Source organism: Halichoerus grypus, chromosome 11 (genome assembly GCF_964656455.1).
Source record: "Halichoerus grypus chromosome 11, mHalGry1.hap1.1, whole genome shotgun sequence".
Lineage (NCBI taxonomy): Eukaryota > Metazoa > Chordata > Mammalia > Carnivora > Phocidae > Halichoerus > Halichoerus grypus.
In genome coordinates, this window is record NC_135722.1 from 39,887,087 (window position 1) to 39,906,264 (window position 19,178).

At 45.4% G+C, this 19,178-nt stretch overlaps 1 protein-coding gene across 11 annotated transcripts in view; it reads left to right on the plus strand.

Moving 5' to 3' along the window:
* The window catches only part of PLEKHA7 (pleckstrin homology domain containing A7), a 209,604-nt gene that overhangs the window by 85,194 nt on the left and 105,232 nt on the right, over positions 1 to 19,178 (plus strand). The window lies entirely within an intron of this gene.

Genomic DNA, 19,178 nt, shown 5'->3' on the forward strand with positions numbered 1-19,178 from the left:
CCACACTCAGAGATGATTACAGCTAACATTTTGGTGTATTTCCCGCCATTCTTTTTCAAAACGCACATATACTTTTTTTTTTATGCACAGTTTATGCTTTATTCACTTAGCATTAAATCATGTCATGTGCATTTCCCAGATTATTACCTATTCCTTAAAAACATTTTTATTTGCTACGTAATATTTGTGGAATACATGTGCCATAATTTTCTTAATCATTCCCCATTCAATAGTTGGGCATTTAGATTGTGTCCACTAAAACACATGAATGCATATTTCTCCTAAAATACATAAAAATATTTGGCTGAGGTTTGTTACCATTTTCTTAGATTCCTAGAACTGGAATTCTTAGAACAAAGAATAAGTCTATTTAAAAGTGTGTATTGATGGGGATTATCAGACTGTTCTACTTATCTTATGCTAAGAAGCAGGAAAGTGATAGCATGTTAGATGGTTGTGGGTCGGCGCAGTGAGGTCCCTGCTTCTGATCATCGTGCCCAGAAGGCTGCCTCCCCGCAACTCACTTCTTCCTGGCGGACAGTACAATCAGCCCCTTGTGGCTCCCCAGTGAAATTTAAGTAATGGGTCAACCTTTCCAGTGCTTCCCTTTCTGTCAGGAAGTTCATCTGTGAATCTAACCTAAATCTCAACTACTGCATTTTAAATCCTCCCCCGCTGCTGGCTCCCCTCAGTGGAGCGGAGCGGAGCGGAGCTGTGCACGGTCTGCAGGCAGCCCACTCGTCTCTCCCCTGCTGCCTGACTGTCGCAGCTCTGGCCACCAGCCTTATGTTACCCTGGAGGAAACTCGAAGGTCTCTGGCTGCTGCTGTCTCAACTGGGAGGGCGGTCCCTGCATCGAGTTGCTGATGATAACGCCAGGTAGGGTTTCCAAACCTGAGAGTGCCCACGCTGTGAGGGCCAGCCTCCTGGCCTCTCCCGTGCCCTCTGCAGGACTTGTGGGGGCAATTAGCATTCAGAGTGGTGCTCCCTTATTGACACAGATTCATTCTCTGGGAAAAAAGAATTGTGGCTAGAGCGGGGATTAATTATGTTTCAGTCCCAAGCGCATTGGCCAAGTGGTAAATGTGCAGTGAAGAAGGACGGCCAGGCAGGGAGGGGCTTTTGAGTGCATTCTAGTGATGGGACAGCCGGCTGTCAGTGTGGAGGGGTAGGGTCTTACCCTGGGCCTCCCACCCTTGGCATCAAGTAACTGCTCTGCCCTCTGCCCAAACAGCCTTGGCCACCTTTCTTAGCCAGCATCCTTTGTTGGGAGCTGACAGCTTTATTACGGGGCAGTAGGATGTTAATTTGGAAGGGAAATGAATATAGCTGCAACTTCACGGGCAGTAAGAGGCCCCTTGTGTCCCTTGCTTAGACATTTTAGAGCTGGCTGGCAATAGGCCAGCAGGGTGGACCAGATCATCCAGGAAACAGACTGGGAATTGAGTCCTGCCGCACCTGTGGGAGTATCTGAGTGTGGCTGGAAGCCCAGAGGAGGCTGGAGCCTGAGGCCCGAAGCACCCCTGGGGCGGGGCCCAGGCTGGCTGAGCTCCTCCAGCTCCTTGCCCTCCCCTGCAAGTCAGCACCAGGAGATCCTGCCTTAACATGAGCCGCTTCATGCTTCCAGTTTTCCCTCCTCAGAAGATCTACACTTGCAGACGAGATGTCTGGTTTCACACTTTGCTAGTTTTTTTTTCAGTGCCTGGTACAGGTCTAGCACTTGATTGAAGTAAATATTTAGGAGGGAAAACCCAGTGGTTTTATGTACTTGGTAAAGAAGCTACTTCTCTGGTCTTCAGCCCCCATGTAAAATTTCCATGTCAGATCATTCTTCTTCCTTTTGAAGAGGGAAGCCTTTTCTTCTGCCCCCTGTTGTTTTCCCAAATCCACTTTGGGGCTGAATGTCACTGGTGCTTTTAGTTTTAGAAGCCCAGTGTCTGCACTCTGAGACCTTAGCCCAGTGGATGCCATCCCCGGCTGCATGTTAGAATCCTTTTGGAGCTTTTAAAAAATATTGATGTCTGGGACCCAGTGCCAGAGATTCTGATGTATTTGGTCCGGGTTGAGGCTTTGGCATCATTTTTAAAACATTCCACAGGTGATTCTATGTTATTTATTAATGTCCAGTGACTTTCCCAGAATAAGGAGTAAGATGTGCCTGCCGTGTCCTATCAGCAATTTCTCTCTATGAGAGGACATGTGTTAGAAGCAGGGGATATCTACAGTAGTAGGTTGCTCCAGATCCGCTATGGAAGCAGAAAGGGTGAAATGACAAATGAAAGGATTGTGTTAGTCCTTTCCTGTGTGGTATTGGCTTGCTGAGAAGTCCCAGCATCTCTGTCTATTACCAGTGTGTGCTCTGCCTGGGCCACTCTGCCTGGTAATTAAGTAGGGGACCTGGACAAGATGCAGATGCTTTCGTGAAGGTTAAAGATAAAAAGGTACAAGGGTATGAATCTGTTTATATTTGGTTCATTAGCCAGGGCCTGGATTCACTTTTCTCAAACTTGTGGAGCATGGGCCCCAGGAAGGAAGGAATGGGGAACTGGGCTGTGACTGCATGGAAGAGGATGGCTTTCAGTTTGGGTCTAGAGGGCAAACAGCGCAAAGTAGCAGGTGCTTGCAGTGAACATTCAACCCTTCGTGGCTCTCATTACCCCTTGTAGCCTGGAATTCCTAAGGCCTCACTTCTGCCAATGTCCTCCTGAATGTTGTAGAGATGTCTTCCCAGAAGCGTTAATAAGGGACTGAATTATTGCTGTGAGTGAATGAGCCCCTTCTCTAAGTGTCTTTGGATTTGCCTGTGGGTTCCTCTATGTGATTTGGGAATGGTCATGCTCCTTGTTGGCTAATGCAGTATTCTTGGTGCCCCAAATCCTGTCACCTTCCCCCACCCTCTCTGGAGTGTGTGTGGCTGGGGCTTTGTTCCATGAGCAGCTTCTCAGGTTGAGGGGTTGTTTTTGTAGTTTCTGCTGCTCCTTAGCTTGTCTTATGGTGGGGCTGCTTTCCAGGCCCTGAACCTTAGAGAAGCTGGAGCTCCCTTGAGAGAACCCCCATAGTTTTCCCACAGGTAAGGAGGCCTCTAGATTAACCCTAGCGGTTAACCCCTGCTGGTGGCACCATTCCTCAGACTCATAACTCCTGCTTAGAAAAAACTACACACACTTTATTTCATTTTTAAAAATTGTTCTCATGCTATTCAGATTGTACTAACTAACTATAAGAGATTCCCCTGAAGTGCTTGTTAAACATGAAGACTCTCTGAAATGAAATCTAGGAATTTTGCATTTTAGCCAGAATCCCAGGCCATTATCAGGTATAGAAATGTTTGAGAATCACTTTGTTAAAAAATGTTCCTCCCCCACCTCCCACCTTGTTTTACAGGGGAAATATGACACAGATTGGTCAAGTGACTTGCCTGGGATCACACAGTGAATCAGGGCTGGAGCCAAGCCTGGAAGAACCCAAAGACAATTCCAGAATGTTAATACCTCCTCATAGGTGTAAAGAGCTTTGTTCTTTGAAAGTGTAGTTTATCTTTCTGTTCCCCTTGTTTGCTAAGATGGAGAGTGTCATCCATCATCTGTTTTGAACCAGATTATTCTTTGTGGTGGGGGGCTGTCCTGTGCATCGTAGGATGTTCAGCAACATCTCTTGCTTCTACCCCCTGAATACCGGTAACATTCCCCGGGTGTGACAACCAAAAATGTCTCGAGAAATTGCCACATATCCCCTGGGGGGCAAAATCACCCCAGTTGAGAACCATTGCTTTAGCGGCAGAATCTGTGTGTCAGAGATGTTCCCTAATGGCATCCTAAGGCATTTATTTTCATGTTTAGGGACTTCACTTTTAAAATTTGCATTGTTGGCTTCTCCCCAACTTGGCTACTGGGCTGGGTTACACACATAAGTGAAAATCACGCTGGTTATAAGCTCTCTCCTCCTCTCCATTTTGGCTTGCAGAAGGAAGGCATAAATAAACCTGGAAAGACCACTGAATTTGGACTCCAGGCCACGGTTTGCCTGTCAGCCCTGCCCTTCCTAGCTGTGGGATCTTGGGCAAGTCGTTTAACCTTAAGCCCCTTTCCTCATCTGATTATGATAGAAAGAAGTGTTTGTTGTGAATGAGACTTAAGTGACACCTTGAATGTGTTAGTGTTTATAAAACATTACTCATATATTAAGTGGCGATGATAGATTCAAGTCTAATTACCAACACTTGAAGGTTTTTTCAAATTCAAAAGTGCAGAACAGCAAATCTAGACTTGTATTTGGCCAAGTATATTACCCCTGTCATCTTTCTGCCCCTAACGTTGATCTTCCCCTCTCTCACATTAAATTTCTCTTTCTTGGTGGCCGTCACGATATGTCTTTTGGGTCACTGTCTCTGCAAGATTTGTTGTTAGTTTATTATCTGTGATTGGTGAGATGGTTTCTTTTTATGGTGAGATTTCTGAAGGGCTGTCAGATATTTTATGAAAATCAAAACCAGCGTCACCTTCTTTTTCCCTCATTGCTAGCAGCCACAGAGGTGCATGGTGACGGGTGTGCGAGGCTTGAATGCGGGCTGCGAAGCCTGCGCGGGGCTGCAGAGGTACACGCAGATGAGCTTGGAGATTAAAGGTCTCTGAGCTCTTCCGCACAGCAAAGCTCAGCTGTCCAGCACTAATTCTGCAGTCGAGGAAACTGAGCCCAGAGGGGGAGCACATCGGAGGTGTCATGGCGGCAGAGTTTGATTACTGCCCACGCTTCCCGGGTGCTGAGGCTCTCGGGGCGCTACTTAGCGTGTTCCCGCTGCTGCCTCGGCTGGTGCGGGGGGAGCAGGCCCCACTCCGTATCCACCGTGCTACGGCTGCCTTCTGTTTGACTTTAGATGTTGCCTTGTCGGTCTTGTGAAATCGTCTCTTTCTGTTCAGTAATTTATGGACGGAACTTCATCAGAATTCACACAGTACATGACATGATTTTCACTGATTCTTTATAGCAGGACATCTTGAGGGGAAAAGGCACCAAACATGAAGGGGCTCCCGTGTCTTTGTGAACACACTGAAGAGGAAGAAGACTGAGAAACTGAAGGTCCTTTTGTTTCTTCAGTAACCTTGAACGCCGTCTCTTGGCTATACGTTTTCTCCCGCTGTGATGTACCCTTACGTCATCATCACTGCTAATACTAATTATTAGTATTATTCATACCTGCTGCTGTCTTTTGAGTGCTGTGTGCCTGTGTGTGTGAAGTGTTTGCCACAATGAACACACCACAGTTGATCTGCCCAAAAACTCTACAAAGAGGGCACAATAACTATCTCTGTTTGTAAGTGAGGAAACCAGTTAAGTAACTAATTCACGGTCACAGAGTAGGAGGGAGAGCTGAGATTTAAACCCTTCCAATGTACGAATCCTGACGAGGCTTGCTCCTGGTCTGTAGTTCCCGACTCCCACGTGGGCGGTTATTGTAAACCCTAGCAGCTGATTGTCCTCTCCAGCCGGAGTCAATGCCTTCAAGGATGTGCTGTTTGTCAGATGGCCTGTTTGAGCCTCTAGGGCTCTCCCCGCTGGGTGGCACCCAGCTTGCTAGGCCACCACCTCCCCCAGCCGTGTCCTCTCAGGCTGTGCCAAAAGCCTAAATGGGAAGAACTGTCCCTGACTTGGGAACCTAGAGGTCTGCTGTCAAGGGAGGCACAGCTTTAGAGACTAAGGCCTGGCTTTTGGCTACATGGATCCCTTAACCCTCCAGAGCCTCATCTTCCTCAGCTAGAAAGTGGAGGTGATTCCTGTCTCACGAGTTTTTTCTTTTTTTTTTTGAGAGTGTTAAATGAAACACTTCCTTTTGAAAGTGTTTATAAACTCACGGTTTAGGTGGGATTGTGAAACTAATGATAGTAGGTTCCAGAGGAGGGGGAGTGGGAGCCTGGGGAAGAATATTCAAGGGAATGAAATACAGGGACAGCTGGGGGAAAAGAAGCAAACTAATCTCCCTTGCCAGTCATTTCAAAGGCCTTCTTGCCCAGCCTTAACCTTCATGACATCATGTATGGATGTGTTTCTACTTCCCAGCCCCCTCTGGAGGAAGTGCTCACAGGCATGGAGTAGGACCTCCTGCAGAGCCCTCCCTGCAGATACTCACCTGAGGGATCCATCCTGCTGTAGCCTGGGGCTCTGCAGCAAAGAAGGCTGCCTGGGGGACGTGGTTTTGTTTTTTTTTTTTTTTTAAGATTTTATTTATTTATTTGACAGAGACACAGGGAGAGAGGGAACACAAGCAGGGGGAGTGGGAGAGGGAGAAGCAGGCTTCCCTCTGAGCAGGGAGCCCGATGTGGGGCTCGATCCCAGGACCCTGGGATCCTGACCTGAGCCGAAGGCAGACGCTTAACGACTGAGCCACCCAGGCACCCCATGGGGGGACGTGGTTGTTTAAAGGGAAGTTGCTACTAGATACTTTGGATTATGGTGACTGTGAGGAAAGCACAGAATTAAAAAAATTTTTTTTCATCATCAAAGTAATGTAACTACATTACTTCCAAAATTGGATGATAGAGAAGAGGGGGGAAAGGCATTCATTTCATTTCATCTTAATGTATTTTTTCTGGATGTTTGATGGAGATGGGAGAATAATCATTTTCATTTGTTTTAAACAGGTATACATAACACAGCACAAATTGGACAGTACAAAGCAGTGAAAAATAAATATATATATGTTTTTAGTCATCTTGTATATACGATTTTTGACTCTTTCAGTTAACATTATTTTCATATGTCTAAGCATTTCTTATTCCTTCCCATTTTAACGATTTTTTAAAATTTTGCAAGCAACATATGTAAACTGTATTTGTGAATTTTTAGTCTTATGTAAGCAGACAGCAGAATACCAAATTGGTAACAGTGGTGACATGTTACAAGTGACTTATTTTTATTTTTTATGCTTTTATTTATTTTCTGTATTTTCTACAGTGAGCAGGAATATTCAGAGAAGTATGCCGAGAAGATATTGTTCATAATCTTAGAATTAAAATTCTGGCCTATTTTTATCCAGTATTCTTTGCATTTCATAAACATAGTTGAGATTATATTTTATATCTGTCTGTGGGTCCTGCTTGGTTTTCATTTAACATAAGCACTTACTAACCTTAGATTCTTCATGGATTTTGCTTTTAATGGCCGGGCAGTATTCTATCAAGTAGAAACACCATATTTTGTTTAACCATTCCCTTCCTTATGGTTCGACAATTGGGTAATTTCCAGTTTTGTTTTTTGTTGTTGGTTTTTTTTTTCTGTTCAAATAATACCATAATGAACAACTTGGGAAACAAAGCATTTAGAAGTGTTGACCCTGAAACAGTCTGATGCTTGGAGCAACCGTATTCCCAACGGATCAGTCTGCGGCAGGTGCTCAACAGTTGTTTGTGCTTAGTGAATCAGGAGATGTGCGTGAAGCTGTGTTCTGCAGATGACTGAATACATGATAATATGAAGGAATAGAGAATGTTTTACGGTTGCAGGCCTGTAAAGAGGGTCCCCCCAAATGGACCGTAAAGTCCAAACCTGTCGTGCTCTGAGAGCTTCCAGGTCTTTGAGAGGGCTCTGCAGTTGGGGCCGTGAAGGATACTGGGGGAAGATGATGGTTTTCAGAACTGTACAGCAGGAATGCTGGGCTTGCTCCGTCTTTGCACCATGTTGGAGAACCCAGTGGCCGTGGTGCTTCTCCTGTTGGAAGTAAGGGAACGTGGCAAGGACAGAAGCCTAAGGGGCGGTTTGTTGTCTGAATGCGCACTGCCCCAAACGGCTGCTGAAACCAAATCCATTTGTGGAAGGCTGTGAGGGTTTTCTTGGCTTGACTCTCTTTTTTGGAATTGAATAGGAAAATAGAATTTCTCTGAAAAGTGTCTCTCTGTGTTTGTGCCTGGAGCGCTCTGTAATTTGGACCTTGTCAGAACAGCCTGTCTTTATTTTGAATTTGGAACCACTGATTCCCCTTTTCTTTACACTGTGAGCTATTTATACACCCAAAAGCATAAGTGGAGGCCTTTTCACCTTCTCCCTCATGACTTCAAGAAATAAAGGAAAGCAGCATTCTCTAGAATCTGTCATTCCTGAGTGTTGGCAATAAAGAGCTGAAAAATATTCCAGTGTAGATATCTGTGCAGTGGTGATGGGCCATGAATGGGCAGTGAGAAGCTTGGCTGCAGGGTCTTAGGTGCTGTTTCTCAGCCTTTTCCAGGGCCTTTTGGGGAAGGAGTCCTCAGTCACCCAGCTGAGCATATATCCCAAACACATTCTCTGTTTGTCCATTTATTCACGTACTCATTCTGTTTGGTTTACTTTGCTTATTGATCATCTAATGTTCTACGTCCTGCAGTTTTGCAAGGCCATAGTGATGTAAGTCATGACTACGCCTGCCTGCCTGTTTCAGTCAGGGTTCAATGGCAGTAACGGGAAACTCGCTTTTCTAAATAGAAATGGGTTTAATACTGTAAATCAGGTATTTTTTATCATTATTGAAAGGGTGGGAGGGGCGCCTGGGTGGCTCAGTTGGTTGGGCGACTGCCTTCGGCTCAGGTCATGATCCTGGAGTCCCTGGATCGAGTCCCGCATCGGGCTCCCTGCTCGGCAGGGAGTCTGCTTCTCCCTCTGACCCTCCCCCCTCTCATGTGCTCTCTCTCTCAAATAAATAAATAAAATCTTTAAAAAAAAAAAAAAAAAAAAGGGTGGGAGAACAGGATCAAAGCTGGCCTTTGGCAGTGATTCCTAAAACAAGACTCTGAAAATGGTCCACTAGTAACTGTTTTCTTTTTCGTTTTCTCTCCTTCTTTTGAACTCCTCTTACCTCCTCTTCCCAGGTTGTCTGTCCTAGAGGTGACTCTCACCCTATGGGAAGAACTGCTTCCAAGAGTCAATGGAATGTGAAGTGTTAATGATCACGTCTGTTGTTCATAATACTCGCTGTCACTTGCTGATCCTTTACTGAGTGCCCAGCTGTGTGATAAGTCCTTTACACGCATTATCTCAATTCTCACATCCTCTGTTAGGTACTGAGTAGTAATACAGGTAAGGAACCTGAAGCAAGGAAAAGTTAAGTGACTTACCCAAGATTGCTCAGCTAATAAGTAACATTTGAATTCAAGCAGTATCCCTGTCCAGAGGTTCTTGCAGTTTAAAAGAGCTGGGCCAAAAGAAGATACACAAACAAATGGCCAGTAAACATGGGAAAAGATGCTCAACATCATTAGCCATCAAGGAAATGCAAATCAAAGCCATATGAGATACCACTTCTCACACACACACACACACACACACACACACACACACACACACACACACACACACACCTACCTACCTACCTACCTACCTACCTATTTAAAAAGATAATTAAGGGCGCCTGGTTGGCTCAATTGGTTAAAGCGACTGCCTTCGCCTTAGGTCATGATCCCAGGGTCCTGGGATCGAGCCCCACATGGGGCTCCCCGCTCCGTGGGAAGCCTGCTTCTCCCTCTCCCACTCCCCCTGCCTGTGTCCCCTCTCACACTGTCTCTCTCTCTCTCTCTGTCAATTAAATAAATAAATAAAATCTTTTAGAAAAAAATAAAAAGATAATTGAAAAGTGCTGGTAAGAGGGGCCCCTGGGTTGCTCAGTTGGTTGAGCGACTGACTGTTGGTTTTGGCTCAGGTCATGATCTCAGGGTCGTGATACTGAGCCCTGCGTCGGGCTCCCTGCTCAGTGGGGCATCTGCTCCTCCATCCCTCTCCCTCTGCCCCTCCCCCTGCTCTCTCTCTTTCTCTCTCTAAAATAAATAAATTTAAAAAAAAGTGCTGGTAAGAATGTAGAAGAATTGGAATACTAATACATTGCTGGTGGGAATATGCAGCTGTGTTGGAAACCAGTTTGCCGGTCCTCAGAAGGCTAAACATAGAGTTACCATATGATTCACAAATCCCACTCCTAGGTACATACCTAAGAGAAATGAAAACACATGTCCACATAAAAACTCATATGTGAGTATTCAAAGCGGTATTATTCATAATATCTCCTAAGTGGAAATAACGCAAATATCCATTAGCCGATATTGGATAAATGAAATGGGGTACATCCATATTATGGAATATTTATTACTTGGCAATAAAAAAGTGAGGTACATGCTATAAGGATGAACTTTATAAGCCTGTTATAGAAGATGACAGTGTATGATTCCATTTCTATGAAATGTTCGGAATAGAGAAACCTATAGAGAGAAAATAGAGCTGGAAGGGGAATGACAGCTAAAGGCTATGGAGTTTCTTTTTAGGGTGAGGAAAATGTTCTAAAATTGATTGGCGTTATGGTTGTACAGCTCTGACTATGTAAAAGCCACTGCATTATATACTTTAAAGGGATGAATTGTTTGGCATGTGAATTATGTCTCAAGTTGTTATCAACAACAAAAAAAGAAGAAAAGCTAGAAAGGACAATGCTTATCCAAATAAATTGCTAATGGTGGAATTTAAGGAATAGTACATAAATCCCATCTAATTCTCTGAGACTTTTGGGTTATATTAGTTTGTTCTCGCTAGAATCTGGTCCGTGGACTTAGAGGTGATTTTTTTTTTCCTCAGTTGTCTATTTTTCTAGGTTTTTCGATTTTTCTTTAAGGGGTGTGTATTTTTATAAGTAGGGAACCAAAAATAAATTACGTCATAAAATATGTATTCCATTGGGTTATGCAAAAAGAACATTATGACTTCCACATGTTGTACCACTTGAACTAGTTTGAGAATTTTTGTCCTAGAATAGAGATTTTTGGGGAAAAAAAGAGGTATCACAAGTGTTAGTCCCTGCATTGAGCTGGTGTCAGAATCCAGTCACTCCTGGAAGCCGCCTGCCTTTTACCCTCTCATTTTTTACTTACCCTTTGAGTCTCACCAAAGACCACCAAGTTCTTAAATGATCACAATCTTGTGTACAATTTTGTACATAACTTTTTTTTTTTTTAAAGATTTTATTTATTTGACAGGGAGAGACACAGCGAGAGAGGGAACACAAGCAGGGGGAGTAGGAGAGGGAGAAGCAGGCTTCCCGCCGAGCAGGGAGCCCGATGTGGGGCTCGATCCCAGGACTCTGGGATCATGACCTGAGCCGAAGGCAGACGCTTAATGACTGAGCCACCCATGCACCCCAACTTTTTTTTTTAACAAGGAAAAGAACCTGGGGGGATGGCGGTGGTGATAGATAGTCATGTCAAATTGAATGTAAGTAAAAGGAAGAAATGTAGTGGGGTCTCTGTGCCCTTAGGTAATTTGTTCCATTTTATTTATCCAAGTATAATTGCTGATGCCGGCATTTCAGAGTCTACTTGTAACCCAGTAAAATACCTCATGAAAGTTATAAGGCCCGCACAGAAGGGGAATTCACTGTGGCCCCTTCCTTTCCACCTGAGCTAAGGGCCAGCTGGACCATGAATATGCTTTTTTTTTTAAACAGGATTTATGGTTAAGTGAAGCGAAATTTATCGAGATCCAACTGTATGTTTGAGGGCAGAATTTGCTGTCAGGAAGTCAGAGTAAGGCTGAGGATTTACAACCCCAGAGAGGCTTAAAATGTGGAGAGTTGTTTCCCCATTACACAGTAAGTTGGCAACTTGGAGCACGACCTGGATTTCTCTGGCTCCGAGACCTTCTCATTTATTGTGTGCCTCATGTGTCTTTCTGTAAGTAAGGTCCAGGTGCCTTCCAGGTAAAAGGGGGAGAGAGAGTTGGGGCAGTATATGTCTGCTAGGGGTCTCTCCCCACGCTTCACCCTGCGAGCCTGCCGGCACTTTTCTTGTGCACCTGGGCTCCCTTTCTCCCTGCTGATACCTGAGACTACTAAGAACAAGCCTGAAACAGCTCACAAGTATGGTAGAAAGAGAAATCCCAAAGAGCAGGGTTCGGCTCCTCATTCTGCCACTCTCAAGGGGTCTTTGCCTTTGGGCAAATCACTTACTTTTCTTAAGGTTTTCCTAATCTGTATTTTTTAAAAACATTTTTATTTATTTATTTGTCAGAGAAAGAGAGTGAGAAAGAGAGAAAATGAGCACAAGCAGGGGGAGGGGCAGAGGCAAAGGGAGAAGGACACTCACCACTGAGTAAGGAGCCTGATGTGGGACTCAATCCCAGGACCCTGGGATCATGACCTGAGCCGAAGGCAGACGCTTAACCGACTGAGCCACCCAGGCATCCCCAGGTTTTCCTAATCTTTAATAGAAATAATGCTATCTACCTTACATCCTCACAATGAATATGAAATGGAAATCATATGGAAAACAGCACGGTGCTGGAGACACATTAGGCCTTTGATAAAGATCATTACATCTTTCTCAGTCTGCTTTTCTTCTTTGCATCCCCTTTCCCTGGCTTGATTCCTACACTGGTTGGCAGAGAAAGTTACCCAGTTTTCTCCACCTCCAGTCGGAGGCCACCTGTCAGTACTTTTATTAACATATTTTCTCCTTGCCTCTCTATTTTTGTGTTAAATTTGTCTATTTTGAACACATTTCTCCAAAATAAAACCCATTGAAACAAAAAATTGTTTAGTATAACACTGCCCAGTAGAATTTTCCACAGTGATGAGATGTTCTTGGCCATTCTTGTCCTTTTGCTCTTTAACTTAGATTTAAGATGGGTTTGTGAAGATCCATCCAAACCCTGTGGGACCTTGATTGGTGTCACACTGAATTTATAGATTAATTTAGGAAAGAATCAATGTCTTTACAACATTGGGGTTTTCTAGTTCTCCTTTCACTCAGGCCTTTTAAAATATTTTTCAGTAAAGCCATAGTTTTCTCCATGAATGTTTTGTCAGAGGTTCATCCAGAGCCAAGTGACCAGCACAGTTCTGGATTTTCGAATATTGGTTGGGTGGCCATGAGGACAGTGGACCCAAGAGAGCGGTGTCTGGAAGCAGGAAGGTCACTGAGGAGGCTGTTGCAGAGTCCAGGTGAGAGAAGATGAACGTTGGGATTCAGGCCTGTGAGAAGGGGGAGGAGCCAACACATGCCTGAGACATTTCCTAGAAGAGGGAACAGGACCTTCTTAATTCTTCCAGGGCAAAATAAGGCAGAGTCGTAGTAATACTTGCTGCCTTTTACTGATAGCCCACTACGTACTCGGCCACGTGCCGCTGTGTTACGGTCACCATTGCTTCTATCCATGCTCTGAGGCAGCCAGCGTTACTTCTGTCCTCCAGATGACGAAACTAAACCTCAGAGAGGTTAAGTTACTGACCCAGAGTCACCCAGTGGAACAAAACAAATGTTTAAACCTGGATCTCCTCCTGCCCAAAGGCCACTGAACACTCGTCTAATCTTGGGTCCTCTCAGAGTTTATTGGAAGTACTTTATGGAAATATGCCAGACCTTTTGAGTTTTATGACTAAAATAAAAATGACTAAAATCCTGTTCTCAGTCATCGTCAGAAAATTAAATTGGAGTGTTTACCTAGTTTTATAATGTTTGATAAAAGATCTAGACGTGTCTGGATTTATGAGATCTATAAAATTTGAGTTGTTGAAGGGGTTGGGGGGGGCTTTGGGGATGCAGATCATGTGACTCAGTGGAAAGCCTCAGAAGTATTTTTGAATTCTGAAAGTGTTCCTGGTCGTGTATTTCTGGGTAACATTTTTGTTGATGTTTTTCTTCCATTGGTCAGACCAAAAAAATGAATAAGCCTTAATTAAAATTTCTATTGTCTTTGCCACAGAGGAAGGAAGCCTTTCCCTGGTTGTCATGGTGATGTCTGAATGACACCGTTGAAGTGGGTAGTGGTTGCCATCCAGAGCCCTGAAATGAGCATTTATCATTTTCCTTGCCCTCTGAGATGCTTGAAGAACCAAACTGCACATTTCCTTAATCACCTTTAAAATTTGCATTTGAGCCAAATGTGTGTGTGTGTGTGTGTGTCAATGCGTGAACATGCCAGGGAGTATACTCTGCTGCAGCCATGGTTAGAATCATCAAGTGTGAAACCCCATTTCTGTTTGCTTTGTGCTCCTGAAGCCAAACGGCATATGGGAGGTGCTCATGAAAACTCTGAGAAAGTAATTAGGAACTATCAGCCTTTTGTGTGGCACAGCGGGACCGCTCATGAGGGAGGCCTCTTCCCTGTCCCAGCGCCACCCCCCCCCCCCCCCCCCCCCCCCCCCCCCCCCCCCCGGCCAGGCACTCAGCGGTCTTGCCTGACACACCTTCTCTGTACGCATTTAAAGGGGCTTGCACTTAATACCTGGCGACTTTAAGTGCTGCCACTTACCACCCGTCCTCTGCTGTCCCCCCTGCACCCAGCAGGCTCACTGGAGGCATCATCCTGCATGCAGCCACAGTGCGGCTGTTTCTGACAGAAAAACCGGGCTCTTTTGCTGGCTTTGGGATTTTTGTACAGAGTGATTGGGGTGTAGGAAGGGGAATGCAGAAGAGTGATGTTGTACAGCTGGAGAATCTGGATGGGTTTTTCGGTTCTGTCTGCACGTGAGGCTACCTACCCCCCACCCAGGCCTTCGAGGACAGGACAATGACACCCCTCCTCCCCAATGGTGCTGTGCAGCTGCATAATGTAGATGGATTTTCCAGAGCTCTGTCTGCAGGTGAGATTACCCGCAGGTCTAAAGAAGACAGGCTTATGATACCTCCCACTCCCAACTGGATATCTGTGCTGTAACCTTTCATGTAGAATGGTGTTGTGACAAAGAGCAAAGAATTTGCCATCAAGTCTTGGCTCCACTTCTTAGCTAGCCATGTGAACCAGGATAAGAACTCAACCTCTCAGAGCCTTAGTCTCCTCTGTGAAACGTAAAATGGTAATAATGACAGTAACCGTCTCTCCAGGTCATTGTAGCTCATTAGATGACGTTTGTCAGCTGTGTCAGCTGTAAGCTGTACATTCTACTTCATAAAGCTTAGATTGTATACTAGGCTGAGTGTTGGAGAATCGGGGCCAACAAGAGGCAGGGCAGGAACAACAATCAGGGTAAGTTGGTAGATGTGCGATTCCAGTGTGCACCAACAGGCACTTAACTCTGCCTGGTGTCAGGGAGGGCTTCTGGGAGGAGGTGATCCTTGCACTGACCCTTGAAGAATAGATAGATGTTAGCCAGAAAGACGGGGTGGCAGCCTTCAAGAAAAGGGAATGGTGTGTGCAAAAACACTGAGACACCGCTAAAACATAGGTCTCCTCAAGGGAGTGGTAAACCGTGAGGCAGGGAACAGATGAGGGGTGGTGTTTGCCTTTATCCAGAAGCACTGGATGACTTTAGGGCAAGGAGTGACATAATTTGTAGGTTTAGAGATATTACAGGTAGCCGTGTGGAGAGGACTGTTGAAAGTTCATCAGGAATAGGTGGGTGAGTACAGAGACAGAATGATGACCTTGGAGGCTACCGCAGTCATCCCAGTGAGAGTGCTGTGGGGATGGAGGAGATGGACTGGTTGGTGATATGGAAGTAGACTTGACTAGTCTCTGACAGGCAATGCGGGAAAGAGGTGGGATGATTTCCAGCATTTCTAAATGGTGTTCCTGTTGGCATTTGGAGAGGGACAGATTTTCACTATGTAGGACAGTATTATTTAGCAGCCTGGGCCCCCTGCCCACTAAATGTCATCTAATTGTTATGACAAAAATGTCACCCATTTTTCCAAATGCCCCTGCTTGAAAACCACAAAATAGTGGTTTACCATCATGGGGAATGAAAGATGAGAAATATGGTGGGAAGGGCTCCATTTTGAAATACGTTGATATAATGGTGTCCAGGGGACATCTTGGGAGAAGTGTCCTCTAAGCAGCTGGATCCAGGGATCCAGGGCTCAAGAGAGTGGACAGCACTGGAGATACAACTTCTGGGAGTCCTACCCATGGCAGTGAATGAGCTTTCCCAGGGAGGATAGCATGAGAAGGGGGAGGTGGATGGCAGAACCTTGGGAACCATCATGTGTCTTGTTTGATCTTGTGAGATGGGGAGGAGTGATAGTTTTCTGGGACCCATAGGGAAGAGGAGACTGAAGCTCAGGGAGAGCCAATGACTTTTCCTAGTTTCTCTTTTAATCAGGTTTGGCCCAGTCAGTGTCTAGATGAGGCTGAGGAGAAATGGATTTTGCCCCTTCAGTTGAGGGTTCTTACTTTGTAGCCAATTGGCCCAATGTCTCAATGACCAGGGTGTTCTTATCACAGCCTCACTTTGGGTTTAGAAGTCTTTGTTCATGAATAAGGAGACTTCTCAAGATTTGCTTTTTTCCCTGCAATGGTGGATTTTTCCTTGGCGCCCTCTGTGTTCTTGGTTCACTGATTAATAGACACTTGAGGAATTGCAGAGAGGCGTTTAACATGCATCAGATACCATCACTAGCAGAGAAAGTGATTCACTGAGTATTCTCTCCGCCGTCTGCATCCCTCCCTGCTGACAGAGTTTGACGTTGGGGAATTGAGTCTGGACCTGGAAGAGCACATTGTAAATGTGTGATTCAGAGTCAGCGACAAAGTGCAGCTGTGGCCAAAGTCGGGGGTGCTCGAGAGTGGTGGATGGTGGGGTTTTCACTCCCATGTCATTCATGTCACCCTCTTCAAAGGTGGGAGTCATTTTGGGTTAAAGATCACCAGCAAGTTCTGGGCTCCGACCTTCAGGCTTTCCACCAGTTTTCGTATTTTCAGCAAGAGTGTTGGGACTTCCAGACAGGGACGTGGAAGGCTGGTGGTTTACTTTCAGAGTGTGGAGATTCTAGTAAGAATGGCTTCTTCTACTAAGCGCTTATCCAATAGCAATTTTTTTTCCTTGCCATGGAAAAGTAAGAGCTGGTTTTGCTATGTTTGTCTTCATGGGAAATGGTCTAACCTTTGACTCCAGCTCTGGAGTTAAAGACCTAGGTTTGAATTCTGGCTCTGTCCCTACTTAGTTGTGTAATCTTGCATAAACCCCTTAAGTATCCTAATCTGTAAAATGGAGATAATAGTACCCACCTCCTAGGATTATACTCAAGAATGATATAATGTCTGTAGAGTGCCTAGAGTATGATATGATACGCTCCCGGAAGTTCCAGTTTGTGATAATCTCTCGTATGTGGTTCTTTATCCACTACTCCTCCTTCCTGCACACATTTTTGGCTCTCTGCAGAAATCTGGCACTCCATTGTAGCAGGCCCACTGTTTAGGGATGTGGAGAGCTAGTAGGTTTTCTTTAGGAAGAGAGACCTTGATAAGACCAGCTACCCTTATTGTTTGTCTCCTTGGTGGTAGGCACCATTTAGAAAGTCTTCCACAAAGCCCACGCTGGCATTGTGGGGTTGCAACTGGAACCCAGTTCTGGCTCTAAACCCACACTCTCCTATTGTCTGCCCTGCTGTGTCCTCTCTCAATCCTGCTTTGCCCACTGCCCTAAAAAAATCAAAAAGAAATACTAGAATAAAGCCAGAAAAGTCTGTCAGGATATTCTCTCTGGGTTTGCTCACTGGGAAGTCTGGGTACTCTAGGTCCTGTGGGTCAGGCGCCTTCTTCCTGCTGTGTTTCTTGACCTGAGGTTCCCTTCCTGAATGGGCATCACTAGGAAATTCAGAAGGAAACTGGTTTGGGTGGGGGGTTTCCTTTGCCCTTTTCTAGAAGTGAGATAGGCAGAGAGAACCCGTCCTGGACCGGATGGCTGGAGTCCTTTTCCCTCCCCCTGCCCCCTGCACTGAATGTGGAGTGGTCCCTTTTCTCCGGGTCATGGAGGGATGCTGTGGGATTGGGCCTCTGGAGTCCCTTTGCTCTGACACCACCGAGAGCAGACTCTTAAAGAGGCAGGTGGGAAGTAGGCGGCCTGAGGAGGTCCTGAGCCAGCTGGCACGTGAGAAAGCAGCCCTGGCGGCTGGAAGGGTGCCCTCACCGGGACAGCTACAAGAGGCTCCTCCCACTGGAATGCTGCTGGACTGCTTTACCTCTCACAACCCACTGACAGCTTTATCTTTTCTAAACAAGGACCCTGTGCTTTAATTCCTCATGGACATCCTCTGGGCTCTGGGCACAGCTAGCCTTCAGATCTGTGTGCTGATCCTTTACAGCACACCCTCCCTCCCCCGGTTTATGGAGTAACGTGCTACATGTCAAGATTTATTCAGGTCATTCTATGCTGCACCTGTGAGTGAGCTCATACGGCCGACTTCGGGCCTGTTCTTGGTTTCCTTCTTCCATTACTGCTCTGACCTCAAAGTAGCACGGGAAAAGTTGCTAGCTGTGTCCCCCTTGTGTTGAGTACCAGAGAATTACCACTTCCCCTGTCACCACTTGCTTAGCCCTACCAGTGTGGAGGTGACAAGGAGAAATGGAATTTAGTAGACCAGTACCGAGGGCTCGGTGTTAATCATCTCCAGCCTTTTCCCGTTTTACAGATGAGGGGACTGTGGACCAGACAGAAAAGCCATCTGTTTGCTTCCCAGTTGGCTGGTATTGTTATTTACCTCGAGCAACTTAAATGCCCAAAGTAGGGTGCAAAAGAGATATCATGGGGCGCCTGGGTGGCTCAGTCGTTAAGCGTCTGCCTTCGGCTCAGGTCATGATCCCAGGGTCCTGGGATCGAGTCCCACATCGGGCTCCCTGCTCGGCAAGAAGCCTGCTTCTCCCTCTCCCCTTCCCCCTGCTTGTGTTCCTGCTCTTGCTATCTCTCTCTCTGTCAAATAAATAAATAAAAACTCTTAAAAAAAAAAAAGATATCATGATGTAGAAAAAAAGTTTGGCTTCTTGCCTTGGATTCCAACGGGAATCCTAAATCCTTCTGAAATGTATGACCTTAGACAAATGACTTAACCACTCTTAACCTCAGTTCTCTGAGATGATAATGCCGTTCAGTGTTGAAGTGACTGATAGAGGTAATATGTGCAGGCATCTTAAGAGTTACAATGATAGTTATGCAGAAAACAGTGACTGTTACTTTTAATATAGTCTCAGTGGCTTGTTAATGGATACTGACCACATTGGACTCTTAAAGCTGTGTATCTAAAAGAAAAAAGTATAAGCTTCCTGTGAGAAGGGGCGTGAGGAACCTAACCCAGCTTCCACTACTGGGCTATGACCACCTGTTCCTGCAAGGTGTAGGGAGTAGGCATAGGTTCTCAGCCATACCCGTGTACAGAGCCTTGTTTTTTTGTTTTCCCACCAAAATATCTCCTAATGCTCAGGATCTCTTCATCCTACCCATATACTTCAGATTTCACATAATTG